Genomic DNA, 21416 nt, shown 5'->3' on the forward strand with positions numbered 1-21416 from the left:
GGGGCATTGGCGATCCGAACCTTGATGCGCACCTCCGCAATTGACGCATGTGAACACCGCTGCTTCCGCCACCGGACAGGTAGATGTTAGATGATTTTGGGCACAGATGCTGCACCTCGGAGCGATGTTACAGTTGCGAGTGCCATGACCAAAGCCCAGGCACCGTTGGCACTGTGTGACGTCACGATGACCACCACGGTACGGCTCCCACCGGACGATGATGGAGAAGAGTGAGCGGACAGCTTGTAGAGCGTTGAGCGTGACTGTCCCCTTCTGGAAGTGGACCAGGAAAAGACAATCCGGGTGTTTTCTGGTGCCTTCATTTTTCCGCGTAATGCGGAAAACCCCAGTGGGAACCAGCTTGTACCGATTTGTGATTTCGGCCGCAATCACTTCGGTTTTGATGTTGGGGAGCCCACGGATAACCACCTTGAATGGTTTTTCGCCAGGGATGTCGTGGGTGAAGAACTCCATATTGGAATCCTTAAGGATTTTCGTGACCCGAACGAAATCGTCCTTAACATAAAGCATAACTTTTATGCCAATCGACGTCAGCTTGTACTCGGCTTGGGCGTTCACTGATGCTAAGGTGCTGACCAGTTTGTTGAGGGGGACATCCTTCACGACCAGTGGCGGGAGCTTCATTTTGGTTGGAGTAGGCGTGTTTCCGGCAGGCTTGGGAGCTGGAGAGCGCGGGTGCGCCACGCTGGGAGTGCAGTGTGAAACTGATGCACTGGTTTCACTAGCGGAATCCATGCTCTCCGATCCATGTGATGTACGGTCGCTTCTCGAGCGAGCATGGCTTGGGGGACATTTTCGTTTTGGAGAGCCTTCGCTCTGCAGTGACGCGCGACCCGAGGACTGCTTGCCGCTATCAGGGTCGGACCCCTTTTTCCTCTTACTGTTCTTCCCTTTGCCCATCTCGGGCGGGCGAGGGAACGCAACTTTATTTCAGGTTTGGTAGAAAAACCGCAATTAATTATGCCTCTTGAAGCACGAAATAATGTTCTGAAAAGAACAACTCTTTCTTATTTCGGCTCCAGCAAGCAATTTAAAACGCGACGACAAATTTAAGTGGACTGAACTGCTCAACAGTCGAGCGAAGAAATGACTGGTTTTATCCGGGCTTGCCCGGAAATTTATATCAAAATTTGAGAACAGTCCAGCCCGGCCTGATTGCCCGGATTTCATTGAAAAATGCCCGAATTTTACCGATTTTTGCAAAACGAATTTTTTGAGCTAGCTATATAAAAATTATCATGAAAGGTTTCTTGCAAGCCTAAAATACGATTTAAAATATGTCAATGAGTATGATTTTTGTCTTGATTTTTGTTGAGTATTTTCAGGGTTTTGACAAAAATTGCCCGGATTTTGCCAGGTTTTATACAAAATTTCCAAAATTCCAAATTTGGCCCGGTTTACGTGCTGAAAAAGTTCTGGCAACCTTATTCTACTGAGAGGATTTGAAATGCAATAAATCGTCGATATTCTACTATTCTACTGAGAGGATTTGAAATGCAATAAATCGTCGATATTCTACTATTCTACTGAGAGGATTTGAAATGCAATAACTCGTCGATATGAATGAAAAGAATCCGGATTTTGTACGAAAAGTTTACAGAATTCGATATTAATTTTTTGAAATCGGAACAGTAGTCTATTTTAGAATCGATGATTATTGTCATTTGAGAGCTTCTGATAATCTTCAAATAAATTAACTTTAGTTTTTTTTGCTGACAAATATTTTGTAATTTTTTTTTTGTTTGTATTTTTTGTAATTTATGTAATTTTTGTTATTTTTGTAATTATTGTAATTTTTGTAATTTTTGTAATTTTTGTAATTTTTGTAATTTTTGTAATTTTTGTAATTTTTGTAATTTTTGTAATTTTTGTAATTTTTGTAATTTTTGTATTTTTTGTAATTTTTGTAATTTTTGTAATTTTTGTAATTTTTGTAATTTTTGTAATTTTTGTAATTTTTGTAATTTTTGTAATTTTTGTAATTTTTGTAATTTTTGTAATTTTTGTAATTTTTGTAATTTTTGTAATTTTTCTTAATTTTTGTAATTTTTGTAATTTTTGTAATTTTTGTAATTTTTGTAATTTTTGTAATTTTTGTAATTTTTGTAATTTTTGTAATTTTTGTAATTTTTGTAATTTTTGTAATTTTTGTAATTTTTGTAATTTTTGTAATTTTTGTAATTTTTGTAATTTTTGTAATTTTTGTAATTTTTGTAATTTTTGTAATTTTTGTAATTTTTGTAATTTTTGTAAATTTTGTAATTTTTGTAATTTTTGTAAATTTTGTAATTTTTGTAATTTTTGTATTTTTTGTAATTTTTGTATTTTTTGTGATTTTTGTTAATTTTGTAATTTTTGTGATTTTTGTGATTTTTGTGAATTTTGTAATTTTTGTAATTTTGTAATATTTGAAATTTTTGTAAATTTTGTGATGTTTGTAATTTTTTTAAATTTTTGTAATTTTTGTAATTTTCGTAATTTTTGTAATTTTTGTAATTTTTGTAATTTTTGTTATTTTTGTAATTTATGTAATTTTTGTAATTTTTGAAATTTTTGAAATTTTTGTAATTTTTGTAATTTTTGTAATTTTTGTAATTTTTGTAATTTTTGTAATTTTTGTAATTTTTGTAATTTTTGTAATTTTTGTAATTTTTGTAATTTTTGTAATTTTTGTAATTTTTGTAATTTTTGTAATTTTTGTAATTTTTGTAATTTTTGTAATTTTTGTAATTTTTGTAATTTTTGTAATTTTTGTAATTTTTGTAATTTTTGTAATTTTTGTAATTTTTGTAATTTTTGTAATTTTTGTAATTTTTGTAATTTTTGTAATTTTTGTAATTTTTGTAATTTTTGTAATTTTTGTAATTTTTGTAATTTTTGTAATTTTTGTAATTTTCGTAATTTTTTGTTATTTTCTTTGTTTTTGTAAATTTTTATTATTTTTTTTAAATTTTGTTATTTCTGGAATTTGAGTTATTTTTGTTAGGTTTAAAATTTTTGAAATTTTTGTTAATTTCTGGGTAAGAAAGATTCTAATTTTTAGTCAGGTACCTTGAGTTTTTAATCTAGTAAGGAATTAATCAAAACTTTAATTATTTTCACTTGTCTTTTCTTTCCGTCTTTCAAAAATAGAAGTTGATTCCCTTCGCGCCTACCCACGTTTCGCCTTTATCAACGAAACGTTAAAGAATTGGCTGAGTGGTTTTTAATGGGCCGATAATTTGACAAGGTGTAAGTTTCAAGCCCGGCTGGCGTTTCCATCGAAGAAGAAAATGAGACAAAAACGCGATAAAACAATAACAATAACATCAAAAAAAGCAAAACAACAGCAGTTTTACGTTTTATGACCAAGTTGGGAGTCCGAATAGGTTTTCATCCAAACTGGCAAACCAAACTGGTCCCACAATGAAAGATGAATGAAACCCGATCGGTCAGCTCAAAAATCTCGTTTTTATCTCACCACCTTTATGTTTCGATTGTTCTGTTTTTGATTTTTTTTTGTTCCTGGCGATTTTATTACGTTTTTTTTGCACGTCGAACATAAAACCCGGTTTATGAATGTTTAATTCATTTTTGGCAAATTGTTTTACACCTGTCTGCCTTTCGATGATTCCCCATTTTTAATGAGGTGTAAATTTGTCACTACAGCTCGTAAAATGATTGATGGAATCGGAAATTCGATAATGAGCCATCCAGATATTTTGGAGGCATTTTTGGGAATAATAATCACAAATGTTTACGATTGAAAGACAAATCTTAATTCTCTACCAGAAATATGAAAATTAAATTTAAAAATCTGAATCTGAATTCTGAATTCTGAATCTGAATTCTGAATCTGAATTCTGAATCTGAATTCTGAATCTGAATTCTGAATCTGAATTCTGAATCTGTATTCTGAATCTGAATTCTGAATCTGAATTCTGAATCTGAATTCTGAATCTGAATTCTGAATCTGAATTCTGGATCTGAATTCTGAATCTGAATTTTGGATCTGAATTTTGAATCTGCATTCTGAATCTGGATTCTGAATCTGAATTCTGAATCTGAATTCTGAATCTGAATTCTGAATCTGAATTCTGAATCTGAATTCTGAATCTGAATTCTGAATCTGAATTCTGGATCTGAATTCTGAATCTGAATTTTGGATCTGAATTTTGAATCTGCATTCTGAAACTAGATTGTGAATTCTGAATTCTTTTTCTCGTTTGTCTCGTCAATGTGGAAAACTAAGAATTCGAAATAAATTTCTAGCTTAGGATAGATCTATCTTATAAATTTTTGTTTAAAGTTTTTTTTTTCACATTTAAAATCCATCGAGCTGATTTTCCTCTTGATTGAAGCGAAAAATCTAAAAAAAATTGAAAGGAAACAATATCCTCATAACTTTTCCAACCAATGGCTTTGGAAATCCGCCGACTTTTGGAAAGCCGTTTTCTTCCCTTTCCAAAACAGGAAATCTCCATTGAAAGCCCGACCGTAATTATGTTTTTATTAGGATGAATGTTACCACCAGTCGTCGTTGCTCACATGTGCTTTTTGCTTATCCGCCGGGATTGTCCCAATCATAAAGTTGAACATTTTATAACCCTCAAACAGCAGCCGCGGTTCCTCACATGCAAATCTGGAATTCGCAGATCAGGGAGAATTGCACCGAGTTCTTCATGGTTGGCACCTTTATAGGAGTTCCTTCTCGTTCGTCTAGTGAGGTAGCTAACGGAGCTAACAACAGGTCACCCCCTCATCAGCTCACTTTTGCGGCTTTGTTTTACAACAAAACTCGACCGACTTCGTCAAACAGTTATGGCCATCTAGCAGCAATGGGCCAATAAGCCAAGCCGCCTTTCTGGGTGCCTGCGGGAAGCTTTGAAAATACTGCGCCAAACACTTTCCAAACACCTTCGACTGGACCTGAGAAGGGGAACGGTGCAATCGGACGAGGGTGATTGCACAAATGAAGAAAACTTCAACTGGAGTGTTCAAGATCGCCAGCCAAAGACCGGATGCTTCGGGGCTCCCGGGTTCGGATTCGGATAGCTTAGGAGATCTCCGGCTGTGGCTGTCTGCTAAAGTGTCAACGGATAGGATTCATTAATAAATTTTCGTCGCCTTCGGCTTTCAGCCGTTCTTTTCCTCGCTAGTACCCTAGTTACTCATTTCAGTTGAATTCTTTGAAGTTTTCCTGGCAGCCAGTGTTGTCGGCAGTGTGGACTCTCACATTTTTTTTGGTATTGTTGAGCAAATTAATAGAAAATGATTCCTTGGATCGGCTTAAGATGTTAAAGTCTTACTCGAGTCTTCAAGCCAGTGACGGAACATCAATCATATAATTTTTGGCGGAATGCACATTTCGGCGCATTTTCAGCACATAAATAGTTAGAACGGTATTGAAATTTTGCAAACTCTTCTTTGGGTGCACAATGAAGTTTCAGTTGATGTCCCAGAAGCCCAAAAAAGACATTTATCAACGAACTGGCAACCCTGCTCATCCACCGGTTGTTGTCCGGAGCGACAGGCAGGTACCTACATATATCGGGACTCGGGAGCAGCAGTAAAATGTGGTTTGCTAATTTCGAACCTTCAGCACCTCAGGGGTGCGACATTACGGTACGGGATTCCCTTTTTTGGAGCAAAACAGTAGGAAGCCGACGCAAGACGACCGGCCACTTCCATGTCCCTGAAATGGGGCAACCGGCATGAACTGGTGATGATCGTAGAATAGTGGTTCCTTCACAGATCAACGGATCGATTATTAGGAAAGTTTTCTTACAATTTGTTAAATTCATTTGAATCCATTGATTGACCAAAGATAAGTTTAGGTTTTCTCCGTTTGTCTGTGATCCCAACATATCACATCTCCCAGAAACCCAGGGGAAAATGTATATGCTCAGTTCAAAAGTCGTAACAATATTTCCATAAATCACAAGCTGGGGCGTGAGCTTGAAGGCCCTGACTTTTACGAGGCTCTCGGACACCACACCGCTCTATTGTGAATGTTTTCACGGTTGTTGTTTGTTGACATCCCGACAGCAGCGGTAGTCCCAGTCAGTGAGCTGCCGTTGAACTCTACCGGTCGATTCCGTGAATAGAAATGTCATTACTTGTTTGTACTATATACTGTGATTTACTTTCACTTCAGAGGAACTACGGAGAGATTTCATAAATCTGTTACTACCACACCAAACATGAGTTTCTCCTTGACTTGAAAAAAATATTAACAATAATTTCAAAGACGGCTGTGTCGTTTTATCAAAAATCGTTTATAATTTAGTTTTTCTTCAAATCTAGTGAATTGGTTTTTTGGACAGGACTTGGTAGGCTGCGGCTGAAGGAAGACAACGCATTATTTTCTGACACTAAAAATTCTAACAATTTTCAAAATCCGGATGTTACTGAACGGGGCTACTGAACGGACAGCACTGAACGCACTCAAGTCGATGGCAGTTTTGAACAGGAAAAAAGAGAGAGAGAGAAAAGAAAGCGGCGGGAAAGTCGTAGGACGAAAATAAACAATAACATAACAACAATAAATTCGCGTTAGGCGTGAAGTTGTTATGAGCAGAAGAATCTACTTTTTGTGAAGATTCATCTTAAAAGTAAGAGCTTAGGCTACAAGTGCGAACTTAATGCAATAGTGCGAAGTAAAGTGAGGTCGCTTGAGCAAAGATAAGAGTTTTATTAGTATTCTTGTTCAGAAGAAAACTAATTAAGCTGTTCAACCTGATGAGTAGAGGTGAGAATATCATTGAGAAATGTTGAAAAACGTTATTCAATTCAGCATAATTAATATTAAGGGTGGCTAGCGGAAGGCAGCTACGAGCTACGGCAAATACGAATCAGGATAGCAGGAAGCGAATAGAAGAAGTTACTGTAGTATCGTAAAATAAGATCACAGTGCGTTTTATACTCTATTGCCCTTTATTCTTATTTATGCCTATGTTGGTGTGTGTATACAATTGCCTAGCAAACGACATGACATGCTGCATGACTGCATGAGCCACGAAGGAAAGGGACATTCGTTACTAGACAGCCGGGAGTAGAAGACGCATCACGATAGCTCCGTGAGAGACATTACAGTTACTAAACGTGAGATTGAAACATTGAATTTTAGTCCTTTTCATCAAAGTTATGTTTCTATCGTAGGTTTTTAAAACTTGCCGAACTTCGAACGAATAAAGGAGTCTTAAAAATTCGGAAACAACTTTTCTTTGTTACTTGTGAAACGCAAGTAACAAAACTTACACCGGAAGATTGAATTTTATCAAGTAATAGATCAATCAGGATGATTGCAACCAGTTCAGCGATCATCAACTCCTTCGGAAAGTGAATTGGCACCTTTTTTTGAACATTTTAGATAGCCCGTTTTAATTTTTTTTTAAATTGCTGCTAATGTCGATGGAAATCAACACAGGAAATCCCTCCAGTTTCAAAGTAGCTGGGCAACAGGTTGAGAAAGTGGAGTGCTTCCAGTATCTTGATAGCCAGATAACGCCTGATGGTGGTATCAAGAAAGACATCGAAACCCGGATCAGAAAAGTCCAATTTGCATTTGCGAGTCTCCGGAACATCTGGCGCTCACGTCAGATATCTCTACGAACGAAGATTCGAACCTTTAACTCAAACGTCAAATCCGTATTACTGTACGGGTGCAAAACTTGGTGCACGTATCCGGTGACGACGCGAAAACTGCAAGTTTTTGTGAATCGCTGCCTGCGGAACTGGATCTCGAATGAGGAACTACATCGAAGGTGTCATCAAAGGGCGCTAGAAATCGAGATTCGGGAACGTAAGTGGAGATGGATTGAGCAAACGCTGCGAAGAGATGAGAACGAGATTTACAGAGAGGCGCTAGAATGGAATCCAGCAGGACATCTAAGAAGATGCAGACCCAGAAATTCGTGGCGGCGAAGCCTAGCCGCTGAAATCCGAACTGTCGACGAGAATCTTGACTGGGACCAGGTGAAGACGCTGGCTCCGGATCGTCAACAGTGGAGGTCTTTTACCACGGCCCTATGCACCGGAGGATCGGCTCTATCAATCTAGGAAAAAAAATAAAATAGAAAATCGCAATTAAACTAAAAATATAACAGATAAGGGCCCCTTTGGAATAATATCTCAAATAGTTTCACCACGTTTCACTATAATAGAAGTTAAGCCCCCTCCCCCCCCTCTCTTGAGTAAGAATTTCAGAGCTTTTCCCGCATTTTTGTTGACTGAGCGAATCAGGACAATTTTTCCAAAACATGACAACATGTGGGCATTTGATTTCGGGTTATTTTTTAACAAAAAAAATGGACAAATGTATGCAGAATTCTGTGATTATCTATCTATATATATAAAAATGAATGTTTGTCTGTCTGTCTGTTCCCTATAGACTCGGAAACTACTGAACCGATCATCGTGAAACTTGGCATCTGAGGGTTTTTGGGGCCGGAGATGGTTTCTGTAATAGTTACAAACCGCTCCGACTTAAGGGAGAGGGGGCTCCCATACAAAATTTGTAGTTTTTCGAAACAAATTAAAGTCATGACATCCATTTTCTCGAGATTTTTTTTTCCTTTGGGCGGTTTGTTTTTCGTCTCCATGGTCGAGGCGTCGCGAACATACGTCGCGAGAGGATGGTAACTCTGGGTGGATAACCATGGCATAGCATACTGGTCAGTGGGAATATTTTGGCGCGTATTTCTCAACCAAGCATATTTTTAATGCAAGGGATGGTGGTATGAAGCCTTGATGTGATTTTTTTTCTTCTTGATTCCTAGCTCATTTGTACAGCACATGGTTATGAACGACGCTTAGATATGACCCAGATTGGCATTTTGCCGATCGAATAAAACATATGCATTTTTTTTGCCAAAATCTGAAATTGAAAAGTCATATCCATTATTAGAGATTTTCTTTTCTTTGAGGGGTTTGTTTTTCGTCTCTATGGTCAAGCAAACGTCGTTGCAAGTGGATAGTAACCAAAACATACTGTTCATTGATCTCTGGAAAAATTTAACAATCAGGCGCCTGTTTCTCAACCAAGTACATACCTATATTTCTTATGCACGTGGGGGCGATATGCAACCTAGATATGTTTTTTCTTGCTTAATTGTACACAGCACGTGGAAATAAATGACGCCTAGATGTGACACGGATTGGTATTTTATCAATCGAATCAAAACCAATTGAAAGATTTGCAAAATACTTCCATATTTAGTTCGTGTTAATGTAGGTAGCATTTGTTGTCTAAAAAAATAGTTCTGATGCTAATGAAATAATAATGAATACGAATATGAATACGATGTTTTCTACAGAGGTAGATCGGAAACACTTTTTTGAACATGAAAAAATGTACTTAACTGAAGTTTTATCAAGCGCCATTTAAATTTAAAGAAGATAAATAAATCCGATCTGACACATGAACTGATCAAGAGCCTTTTCTTTAAATTAGATATAAGATAAGACTGACGTGTGCATAAGTGAAAGATTTCAGTGAACTAAACTGATTTTTATTGACCAAAAGTGAGGGAATTCATTTTCCGAAACAATTTTCATTCAAGGAACACTAGAGCATGTTCAAACATTCAACTTTTCTCTGTTACAAAAAAATTAAAAAGTGATGTTTTCTACTAGAAATTGTTACTTCGGCCCAAATACACAACTGAAACAAATTTAGAAATGAAAATGGGTGCTTTTTAATTTAAATTATTCTGAAAAAACATCGTACTTTTTGCTTACATACACAGCAAAAAAATATTAAATTCACACACTGCGTAATGAAAAAATCGATGCTAATATGTAAAGCTATAATTGATTGCAGACATAAATTCACATCGAATAACATTTAAAATTTTAAACAAAATCATAAATTGCTAGTTTCGGTTTTTTTCGATTTATTTTCACACGGCGCCGTCAAACTTGAAAATGAACAGACCTAAACTTACATCGCGTTGCTATAAAATTGAGCACACCCGTGCCTATAGCGACAGCAACGAAACGTCAAACACAAAAAAAAACATTCGTATCGCGCGGTTCAGTTTTTGCTTTGCTCGTTCTCAAAAACTCGGTTTTTCGTTCCGATTTAGGGCATTTGATGATGTCTTGTTCGTGATCATTGTGAATAGCATCTATTACCTGGAGGTTCATGCACATCGGGAATAAGGAGAAAACTAAATTCGGAAATCGTCGACACAAATGAGCTTTGTTCGGAAATTTTCATGCTTGTAAGAGGCTCTAACTATGTTTTTATTTCCATTACACTAATTTTAAATTTGTTTGCTTTTCAGATATCTGAGGCAGGAGTTACGAGTGCACCCGAAATTGAAAAGGATTGAATTAAATCGACAAAATATGTAGTGAGAAGTGATGTGAAAATTAGTTAAGTTGTAAGCCTAGTCCTCAAAGGGAAGACGGATGCGATTTCAACTGAAAGTGGTTCCCTTTTTTGTTCGGGAGACTCAAGACATGTTTTAAGTCCCCCGGACAGAAAAATGGACCCACGAGTCGTCTCAGCACATCCTTGTGTGAACTAGGTAGTAAGATTGTTTATGTGTAGGCACAAGTTATCAAAAATAAAAAAAAATCATGAAATAATGTGTTGTCGATTCATTTCCGAAACCAATCCCTATTTTTTGCTTAACTTTGAAAATAAAAACGAGGTTATGATGAACAAATGGCCATGAGTAATTTTTGCATTTAATAAAATGTGATATTATATTACATCAGTTTATAGAAACGTTTAAATTTAAATTTTGCTGCTTGCTTTATCAATTGTAATTTCACAACCTGTGATGTTTTAAGAGACCCGACGCAAATTTGTGTGTTAAGCGATGGTCCCATAATTTGCAGTGTATAAGATGTAAAATTGAACGATGGAATTTTTGCTGCGTACCAATTCAAGTACGTAGTTAACATGAAAAGTGTTTTTGTGTTACATGGCTGCATAAAAGAGACTTTTGATCCGCTTCTTTTTTGAAAAGTGAGACTTTAGAACTGATATTCAACTGGAAGCAAAATTTTTATAAGAAATTTTTAGTATACGCTTAAAGTGTTAAAAACAATATTCCCTCCTGTCAACTTACACGGTGGGCAAGGGTTAACGTCGAACTTTTAAGAAATTCATCTTCATAATGATTCAATACATTCGAAAGACCAGAAGGGGTATTCCGAATGTTGAAACTGAAGCTTACATTTAAAATTCTTAAATGTCTTTGTAAATGAAGGTCATTTGCTCTGAACAGCATTCGTTAACAGTGGAGTAACAAACATAAATTTATACTGCAGGAATACTGCAGATATATCAATGAAACTTGATAAAACACAAGCAGAAATATGTATTAAATTCATTTTGAAGTCATAACTCTGACGCATCTGAAAATAAGCTTGCATAGCCATTTTGAAGCCTTAGCTCTGATGCATTTACACTTGCCCCAATATACGGGACAAATGTTAACTTAGAAATTTGTTTTTTCCAACATTTTTGAATATTTGACTTTCAAGAGAAAATAACAAACGCCGAGATTTTTTTTTAGTTTTGCTTTAGTAAATTTATTAGAAAACAAAAATTTGCACTGTATAAAATCAATAATTTTCTTTAAACCATGATAAGTGCTGTTTGGGAAAACTTCAAGCTATAATGTCTCATGTCCACGAGTTTGGCAGTTTTTTAAACATAATTTTGGCGCAAAAAGGATAGATGTTTAAACTGCTTCGAAGGGCGAGGATGGTGAAAAAAGCTGTTTGGAAAATGGTTATTTCTAATAACCATTCTAATAACCATCCTTTTAATCTTTTTTTTTTCAAATTTCTATAGCATATTTTTTCAACTTTTCAAAAATACACAATCTAAAGCTAATCAGGAGCTGGAAGTGCTCCTAATACAGAAAATTAGGAATATACTCTAAAAACTGTCCCGATTCACGCTATCGATCGGTTTTAAAAATTTTATCTCCATAAAGTACAATATGCAATAAATTCCAATATAAAATTTTTTTTCATTCAATTAGAAATTTATGTAAACTCGAGCCGGGTTAATCAGCCTACCTTCTTCGTGGGGGACAAAATTGGAAAAGATGGGGGAGCCCCCATGTAAGTTTAAGATAAAGAGCTTTTCAAAGAAGAGACCATATTTTAAAAGAGGGTTTTTTTGCGTACGGATATTTGGCATAACTCAAAAATCGACCTGACAAATGTTTTTATGGAAGTTCGTAACTTCCCACTTAGGGAAAAGGGTGGAAAATCCATAAATTTTGAAATTATTTAAGTCATTATGAAGCTTCAAAAACAGAGTACAAATTTCAGATCTTAAAAACAAGTTTAGAGATCAAGTTTCAGTAAATAATATATATCATCTTAGAATTGCAATTCGGAATTCCAGCTACAGCTCTCATTTCAAAGTTGTTGGTTCTGAACTATGATGAGGTTTGATTTAAAAAAAAAAATGCTTAAAAAAATCTAAATTTGAACAAATTACAATTATTTTTGGAAGGTGTAGCAAAGCACACCGGGTCAGCTAGTAAAAAATAAATCTAACTTTTGACACATTCAGATGAAATATTTGACAAAAATATCTGTTTTTTTTATACATATTTGATCTGAGGAGAATCTTATTCTTAATTTAAAATTGTGATTTGCCTATTGTTTTTTTTTTCATTTTCACCACATTGTATGATAACGATTTTATTTTGTTTTTTAAAGGCATGAAATGGAAATATACATTTGGATTTTAATATAAATTTTGCAATTACTGCTATGGCTCTGATAGCAACTTTGATTCTCAATTTTGAGTTTGAATTTCATTTGTTATTTGTTTCTCAAATCTTGGATTTAAATTATGATTATTATATGAGACACTGAATGAGGTCTGATTCAGGTGTTCAATTTTACTTTTGAATTCTCTTTGGAATTTGAATTGATTTCTATTTTTTTATTTTTCATTTTATATTCTTAGTATGAAATTTAAATGTTACTCCCTTATTGTCATGATGGAAATATTTATTTTGTTTTTTTTTGAATGCAATATACTGAATAGTTCATGTTCTCTGAGACGGCATATGAAAAAAATATAGGGGCCACCCGAGAAAAATTACCCCAGGCCTCCCTATTGCTTAATCTGAACCTGCCGAGTACATTGCAACATGTCCTTCGTATTCCGTTTTGCTACTCATATTCTGTCAGAATAGTTTTTGAATTTTTACAAACGCTTCTTAGAGGAACCTTGATTGATTGTCCTTCCCGAGATTTTGCGACCGAAAATTCCCGGCAATAAATAAAATTCGGGAATTCCCGAATCTCGAGGAACGCTCGTGATAAATAACTACAAATTCACAAGTTCTAAATTGGAAAAACGGAAAAATGATAGCTCAACCTTGATGGGTTAGATTTATTTAAAAACTGGATAAAACATTGAATTCGATAAAAAAAAAAGTTTTTTCGTTCAAAAACTTCGTTAAAAGGTGATAAACGACAAAGAATCTATAAAACCGAACAATCCCATGAAAGATACGCTACGAAAAGAATCTTAATCGATTGGCAGAAGCAAAAACATCAGCAAAAATTTACATATTTTGAAATAAAAGGATAATTATTTGAATTAATTATTATCAAATCTAGCTAACCAACTTCTATCGATAGTGAAAAATCTTCCTCAATTATTTAAAAATTTTGCATCAGACAAGCTTGTCGGTTAAAGTAGGATTTAGTTTTTGGGTTATGGGTCTTTAAATTGCTTATTCTCTGAATAAAATTGATGGCTTCGGTCAATCACGGAGTAGCAACCATTGGCGATGTACAAGAACTTGTTCTACTGAGCCACGCCAGCGATCGTGGAACTCGAAGTGATAGTTATCATAATTTGAGTTTTGAACAAGTCATGCATATATTTTCTTTAACCATGCATTTCGAGTTCTACCATTCAAGGTGGATGTGAGTAGTTAATCAAGCTAAGCTTAGCTAAGCTATGGGTCTTTAAATTGCTTATTGCATTTTCGAGGCATTAAAAAAGATTGAAAGGTTTTGCAATACTACTAGATAAAAACATAAAATACCACATAGATAACGTTTTGTATACAGTAGAGTGTGAAACTCTTCTTTTCAATTTTTCCCGGGAATTCCCGAGAAAAGGATCGTCAGATTTTCCGATTCCTGGAAACGCTTAAAAGGCCAGGAAATGGGCACTTATCACTGAAATCATTGGATTTAAAACGCCCGAGTGTAGGCAAGAGATGCCCAAAACATTGGAACAAAACGATTCGAAAACAACACAATTTTCACAGTGAAAATAAATTAATTTTGTTAATAAATCTGGTAAAAGAGAAATAAATATTTATTTTCAAGTTAATCTACACATGAAAATTATTGGTTTTTAAACATTTTTCAATGAAAAAATGAATTATTTTGAAATTTTTGGTTTTATCTTCAACTGTGTCGGTTTAAACAAAATTGTTCTGCTGCTGTTGGCAACAAATTTAGTGATTTTTCAGTGCACATGTATCACTCAAACCCGTTCGATAGTTTCAATTATCATTCATTCATATGATAATTTAGGACTAAGCAAAGAAGAAGAGATATGTTATTTTGATAATCGGTCTGTTTTCATGGAAAGCTGTACTCCCAAATCTAGAGTTAAACACCTGGTTTTGTTCACATCTTTCAGAACAGCACTTAGAGAGGAGAGCGATTTGTTCAAAAATCGAAAAGAGCACTTTGATCAGATATTTGAAATTTAATAAATTTTCAGTTTTATTTAATACACCAATTTACAGAAGTTTTTCATCAATTTTTTTTTTTTTTGTAAATTCTTTATTTGAAACGGCTCATACCTTTAGGCTTTAAGGAGCCAAACTCTTTTTGTTTTTTTTTTTTTTACAATAGTTTGCTTACTTCTAGTTCACTTTTTTTTTTTAAAGAAAAGAAAATAGATAGGGAAATATGAAATTAAAAAGAATTATAGACGAAGATCAATAGCTTTAAGGAAAAGATATATTTCAAACATGTAGTCCAAGTCTATCACTGCCAGCACATCTCTCACTGGAACATAGGGTGGTTTTCCTCGGGCCCGAAGGGAGTCTATGAAATTCGTTCTAGCGACAAGATGGACCTCGCACGACCAAACAATATGCTCGATGTCGTGGTAACCTTGGCCGCAACTACACAAATTGCTGCCAGCAATATCAAAACGATAGAGTACCGCGTCTAAGGAACAATGATTAGACATGAGACGGGAAAATATACGAATAAAATCCCGACTCAAGTTCAATCTATTAAACCATGGTTTAAGGCTTACCTTTGGGATAATCGAGTGGAACCACCGACCCTTGTCACTCTCGTCCCATTTGCGCTGCCAGTTGACAAGAGAGTTTTTTCGCTTATGCTTGCTTATGCTTATGCTTATGATACATACACAGCCAGATCTTGTCAGCATCCCGGTGAGTAGTAAAAGTACATTTACTACTCATCTTAACTAGGCCGGGCCCACTGTGCAGTATTGGACGCAGAGACAACTGGAACACAGGGAGGAAGAAACGTGGACAACAGTACCATACGTTTCGAAGGCTACTTATAACTAAGATTTTAACGTTGGAAGCACATATGCGAAATTTTCTGTGCTCCTTGATGATGGTCCGTGTGGATTCGTCCTTCTGTGGATGGAAATGATTTTTTTTTTTGCACCGATATCCAAAACCCCATGGTATAAGTAATATTTTCATCCGAATTTCCTATGATTTTTATTATTTTTAAATAACGATTTAAGTATTATATTAACGTGCATAGTAATAGTGAAAAATTAGAGTTTCGGATATCGATGCACTATCATTTCTGGTCTTTGACCTTGGATATAGCGCCTTTGCTCGCTCTTGAAAAGAAACATTAGAAGAACAAAAAAACATAATTAGTGTTCCCAAATCCCCTTCCCCCAGGAAAACTTGTTCCAAAATATTTCAATGCCCACCAATCCCCTTGAATAGAGTTAAGCTATTTTGTTTTACATGAATCACTTGAAAAAATACTGTTTTGATTAAAATGTAATGAAATCAAAGGATACTTATCTTTAAGCCATCATGAAGCTTCAGCAGTTTTTAGTAGATCCACATCACTTAGCAAAAATCTGCATGATCTTCAGTTAGGTATCAATTTATTACCAATCGCAGCAATCTAGTATTTAATACCAGCCCGCCACCCATGCACGTGCGCGAAAACGAAAAAAAAAGGCCACGATTGACCATAAGCAATCTTCAAAGTTCGCGATTCAGATTCCCATAGGCCCAATTTTAACGCTAATCTTCGCCTTTTAGAGTGGCTACTTTTAAGTTCAACCACTGCGTATCACTTGGGTCATACGTTGGTATAACAAGAGAGTTTTTTCGAGCTAAAAAGTAAAATTCGTTCAATACTGATGTTATGAAATCGCTTGGTACATCTTTGTACCTGAAAATGATCACATTTTCATATGTGATGAAAGAAATTAGAGAAACATGAACTATCAAAGAACGAAAGAACATAAGCCGTAAATATCATGAAAATTTCGAAAAAGATACAACGGCTCACCGACAGGACCTCCTGTCGGTGAGCCGTTGTATCTTTTTCGAAATTTTCATGATATTTACGGCTTATGTTCTTTCGTTCTTTGATAGTTCATGTTTCTCTAATTTCTTTCATCACATATGAAAATGTAAAATTCGTTGAAGGCGATTTCACGCTGATACGTGTCACCTTCCATCGCCCCCACCTTTGCCAGAGAGTCAGCCTTCTCATTACCCTCTATCGAGCAATGCGAGGGAACCCAGACAAAGGTGATGTAAAAGCGACGTTTTGATAAAGCACTCAAACTATCCCGTATCTTCTCGATTTTTCATCAATTGATAATTTGAATATATATTCTTTGAACCACCAATAAAATCAATAGTGAAGATGTTTTGTGTAATCACCTTGGCGTAAAGGCCTATTTCATTGGCTTACTTTTTACAATTTAGGTGATGAATAGCTACCTAAATTTAATAGATTGTTTTTCGCGTTTGATTGAATACCTGGTAATTATTTTGATTTAAATTACGAGTTATTGATTTTAGTAACACAGTTGTGTAAGAAGAATTCACTAAAACTTCACGTAAATCTTCAAAATCTTTCAAAATATAGTTGTTGGCGTTTTACTCCGCAAGGAAGTTTTGGACAGAAGTACCCAACATGATTTTTATTTTAAAGAAGGTGAATCAAATCATCAAAATGCACGCGGATCAAAAAGATTAATATTTTGCCATATGATATCGTATTTTGTGATTAGTGTTTTTTTTTATTTTCTTCAGCGTCGTAAACTAACAAACAACTTACGAACTTATTCGTGGTTTGATAAGATTTCAAAGGTTCAATCTTTTCGACAAAATTGTTTTCTAATTATATTACCCTAAGGAGAGAAAGAGAGAGAGCTTTGCATCAAAAAAGAATATTATGCATCGGCCGGGAATCGAACCCGGGCCGCCCGCGTGGCAGGCGAGCATTCTACCACTGAACCACCGATGCGTTGATGATTTCATTCCTAAGATTGGCACCGAAATTCCCAAACTTAAACCATAGCATCATAATGTGATAAATGACTCCAAATGCCCCACATCGAAATAAATCTCGGCCCGTAATTGAATTCGTTGAACCCTTTTAGCCCAAGCTAATTGATGAGTTAATCAATCACCCTCATGAGCATGTTGCTCAGAATTCCTCGCACATGTCCCCCTGCGATTTGGGACAAAATAGATAGCGAAAAAAAACCACGCGCGCCCATTCACGTTAGTTACACCCGACGGCTAAGCCAGGCTCAACTCAGCTAACTCGCTTCACGGTTCACGGATTTCAGCTAAATGCCCCGAAGGATAGAAACGGTATGAGCTTTACGTTTTTTGAAAGGTTTCAAATGGTTGCATTACCTATACCTCTTTTTTTCTCCTTAAAATTACCTCTTCCATTAGCAAAGGTAGAAAAGAGTTTGAAGATCGCTTTCGGGGGCGACGACAGACGATTTGAGAGTAGGTATTCGAACGTTTTACCTTTCACCTCATCAACTTTTAGAAATGAACGGCAATAAACATCACTTTACATTTCGAAGAGACGGTTAAAAATGTCTCTCTAAACAGCAAGAAGGAGTAGGCAACAATATTTTTGAAGTTACAATAGTGAACGTTTTTTGTAAGATCCCAAACCTTTGTCAAATTCGTTAACGCCGAATCTAATTTCTAGATTTTCATTGCGAGATTCAGCATTGCGAGTCGGACATCGTCCTGTAGATGGGCTACATTGAGCCCGAAACCGGACGACAAAAAAGGTAATTTTGAATCCTTTTTTCCGTTTGTAAGAACGTTGCATAGATTCTAGACACTCTTGTCAAATATAATTGAAACAATATTCACCACACTTATTTTCTTCATATAATGAGAAGGCAACACCATCAGCATCCTCTAGCGGACAAAATGGAAGCATTAATTCGAGAAATTCGTCTAACTTGTGAATAGCGTGTATTCCGACTCGACTTGATCAGGGATGCCAGTTATAATAAATGAAATGAATGAAATGAAAGTGTTTTTTTAAGAAAAAGATTTTAAATTCAATCGGTCAACTGCTTAACTGTTTATCAAAATTTTGCTTACTAATAATAGTTAAGGAAAAAAATATCACGAAATTTACGTAGAAATATCGTTATTTTCTCTTTACTAGATGACGGGTGTCGCTTTTCAATTTGGCAAAAAATGGGGTTTTAAACGATTCATATTAAAAGATGGTATTGTATTGTCTCATGCTAGATTTTTCTTGTTAATATTTGAACATTTTCAAACAAATTGGTTTATCATTATCAAACTATAAAGTTTGTTAGATCATTTATCAAATCCAGATCTTAGGTCAAAGGACATTATACCGAGCTTTTATCCAGCAATAACATGACAATAATCTCTCTTGAATGTTTATAATTAATGAATTGATTTAAAAAATCAATGCTAACAAAGCGTTTCAGAAATGCCAGTGCTCCAAAAAAACAAAAAGCTAACAACTAATATCCATGTTTTCTGATTATGGACTTGGAATCATGCCTGAGAGACTTGTGACATATCTTCTGAAAAACATGAAAGAAGTAAAGGCTGGTGGTGCGAATTTTGAATTCATTTCTTAAATGAGCGGAATTTATTTTTTTTTTATGTGTTCCTAAACTAAACAAAAAAAGTGATGAAAATATGTTCGGACGGCATCCCTGATCAGCATTTTGACAACTCCAGATTAACATTTTGAAAGGGCACAGATTGATTTTTTTTCATCATTGAGACAAATGTATGCAACAGAATTGTTTTTTTCTTTCAAATTCAAACCAATTGTACTGAAATAAATAAAAAAAAACTCTTTCGATTCGCAATGAATAATCGGAATGCGATATATTTCTTAATGTTTTCCCATCATTTATTTGTACACGTGAACGCAAAACAAAAATCTAAACAAATAAAAAATCACAGTTGAAATAGTTTCACAGAGACGATTATCAAGGAGAAAACTAAATTTAAGCACATTTTTTTAAATTAATACGAAAACTTTGTGCACATTAAGCATCATGTCATTTGTTCTTACCAAGAAGGAAAAATTCTGTTCCCGCCATAGAATGTGACGAAATTATATTGGTATTGGCTTGTATATTGGTTTTGAAATGAAACGTTTTTATTATTTTTTACTATTGCAAAACAAATGATATTCCAAAACACAAAAAACTGTTTAAATATAACTAGGAAAAATTAATAATAATCATTTTTGAATTTCAATTTTTTTATTACTTTATCTATATTTAATTTTCGTCTCTTAGCTAAGCTTTTAAAATTTGTATTAAGCTTCCGCTTATTTTGATTTGCCGTTTTGTATGACATATTCTAGGTAACGGATCGTTGTTAAAAACTCGAAATAAAGACAAAGATGAAATAAAATTTATGGAATTTGATTCAAAGAAACTAAAAGGCGCAAATGTTTGATTAAGAATATGTAGTTTGTTTGCTTTCTCGTTAAGTGTTGGCAGAAATTTGCAATGCAAAAGTCTAAAATCTGTGCAGGCAGATTTTATGGCGAGTGTCGTAAATCAATGTATTTTTAGTTATTTATGAAGTCATAATAAATTAGTCTTTTATTACGAATTCTTGACCTTAAAGTTTATGATTCTAATAACATTCCCTTTTCATTCTTTCTTTTTTTAAACTTTGCGCTAAATCGATAGGAATATTACAATCACGATGTTTAAGATTATCAGCAGCGGTCAGGTGTCAAAGCTATAATAACACTCAATTTTGACACTTGCTCCTCGGTATTAAAAAAGCAAGCCAGGAGCCATATTTGAATACCGACCAGCTCCTGATTTGACAGATGCTAACAAAAGGAAATAGCATCAAAAAACAACAACACCTATCGGAGCGTCACCAGTGGCTAAAATGGAAACCAGTTTAGCACTTACCGGTGCGCAAATGTACTGCTAAAGCTAAAAAAGACCTAGCATGTGTCCGGGGTTAACACCTGGGATAGCACTTATCGCTGCCGATGCTTTAAGGGTTTAGACAACGTTTTAAGAATTGTAAGAATATGCGCTGTTAATAATTCATATTTATTCAAATAGTAATCATTTTACTTCCGCCTTTTCTATATGCTACGCCACACTTTTTGCGATTGTCAATTGAAAAATCAGGACACCTGGCATCTCTGATCAAAGCTCCGAAAAAATTCACAGTGTAATAGTTCCATTTCTATCGCCAGATAGCGCTATTCGTGTCTCCCGATTTCTCGTTAAGTGGTGTATATCGGTTCTAGTATATCTGCTCTTGTGCAAATAATGAACTCTTATTCTTGCTTTATCCTATTATACCGCTCTTCGCCATGAAAAGTTATTCTTATAAAGTTTTCAACATTTAAAAAAAAGTACTTTCTCTTCAGTGGTAAAACAGACATCTAAATTAGCAGGAAGCATTTCTAGTAATCAGAGAGATTAAGAATAAATTACATTATTTAACAGGTCAAGCCTAATTTTAAAGAAAAACTACCCTTGATATGATGAATATGAACAAAACTATCTATTTTTCCTAAAATAATTGAAAATCGTTGGAAAACCCGGAAAACAGGTAAAGGGTCTAAAAATAGGACACTTTCGTCCAAGATGTTCCATTTTTAGACCTAACATCAATCTTTTCAATACTTACCATTCAATTAAGGTGCAAATTTTCATAAGGGCATAATTAAGAACGTATATTGAGCATTTCCAACATTTTTTGTCAACTTTAGTTAAATAAGCTCAAGTCAACACAAAAAACCGTCTAACTATTATGTTGCTAAGAAATGTGCTAATGTGGAAATGTTTGAAATATTTATAACAGAAATTAAAGTTTTTAATTGAACCGGCAAAATCCCTTACATAAGTT

The 21416-nt window shown here is 34.8% G+C and overlaps 1 protein-coding gene and 1 non-coding gene across 3 annotated transcripts in view; both read right to left on the minus strand.

Annotated features, from left to right (window-relative positions):
- Window positions 1-21416, minus strand: part of LOC129750057 (Krueppel-like factor 3) — a 582531-nt gene that overhangs the window by 202105 nt on the left and 359010 nt on the right. The gene's annotated exons all lie outside the window — the stretch shown is intronic.
- On the minus strand, window positions 17447-17517 carry Trnag-gcc (transfer RNA glycine (anticodon GCC)). Its single transcript has one exon. It is a non-coding gene; the product is annotated as a tRNA-Gly (tRNA).

The sequence above is a fragment of the Uranotaenia lowii genome, chromosome 2 (genome assembly GCF_029784155.1).
Source record: "Uranotaenia lowii strain MFRU-FL chromosome 2, ASM2978415v1, whole genome shotgun sequence".
NCBI lineage: Eukaryota > Metazoa > Arthropoda > Insecta > Diptera > Culicidae > Uranotaenia > Uranotaenia lowii.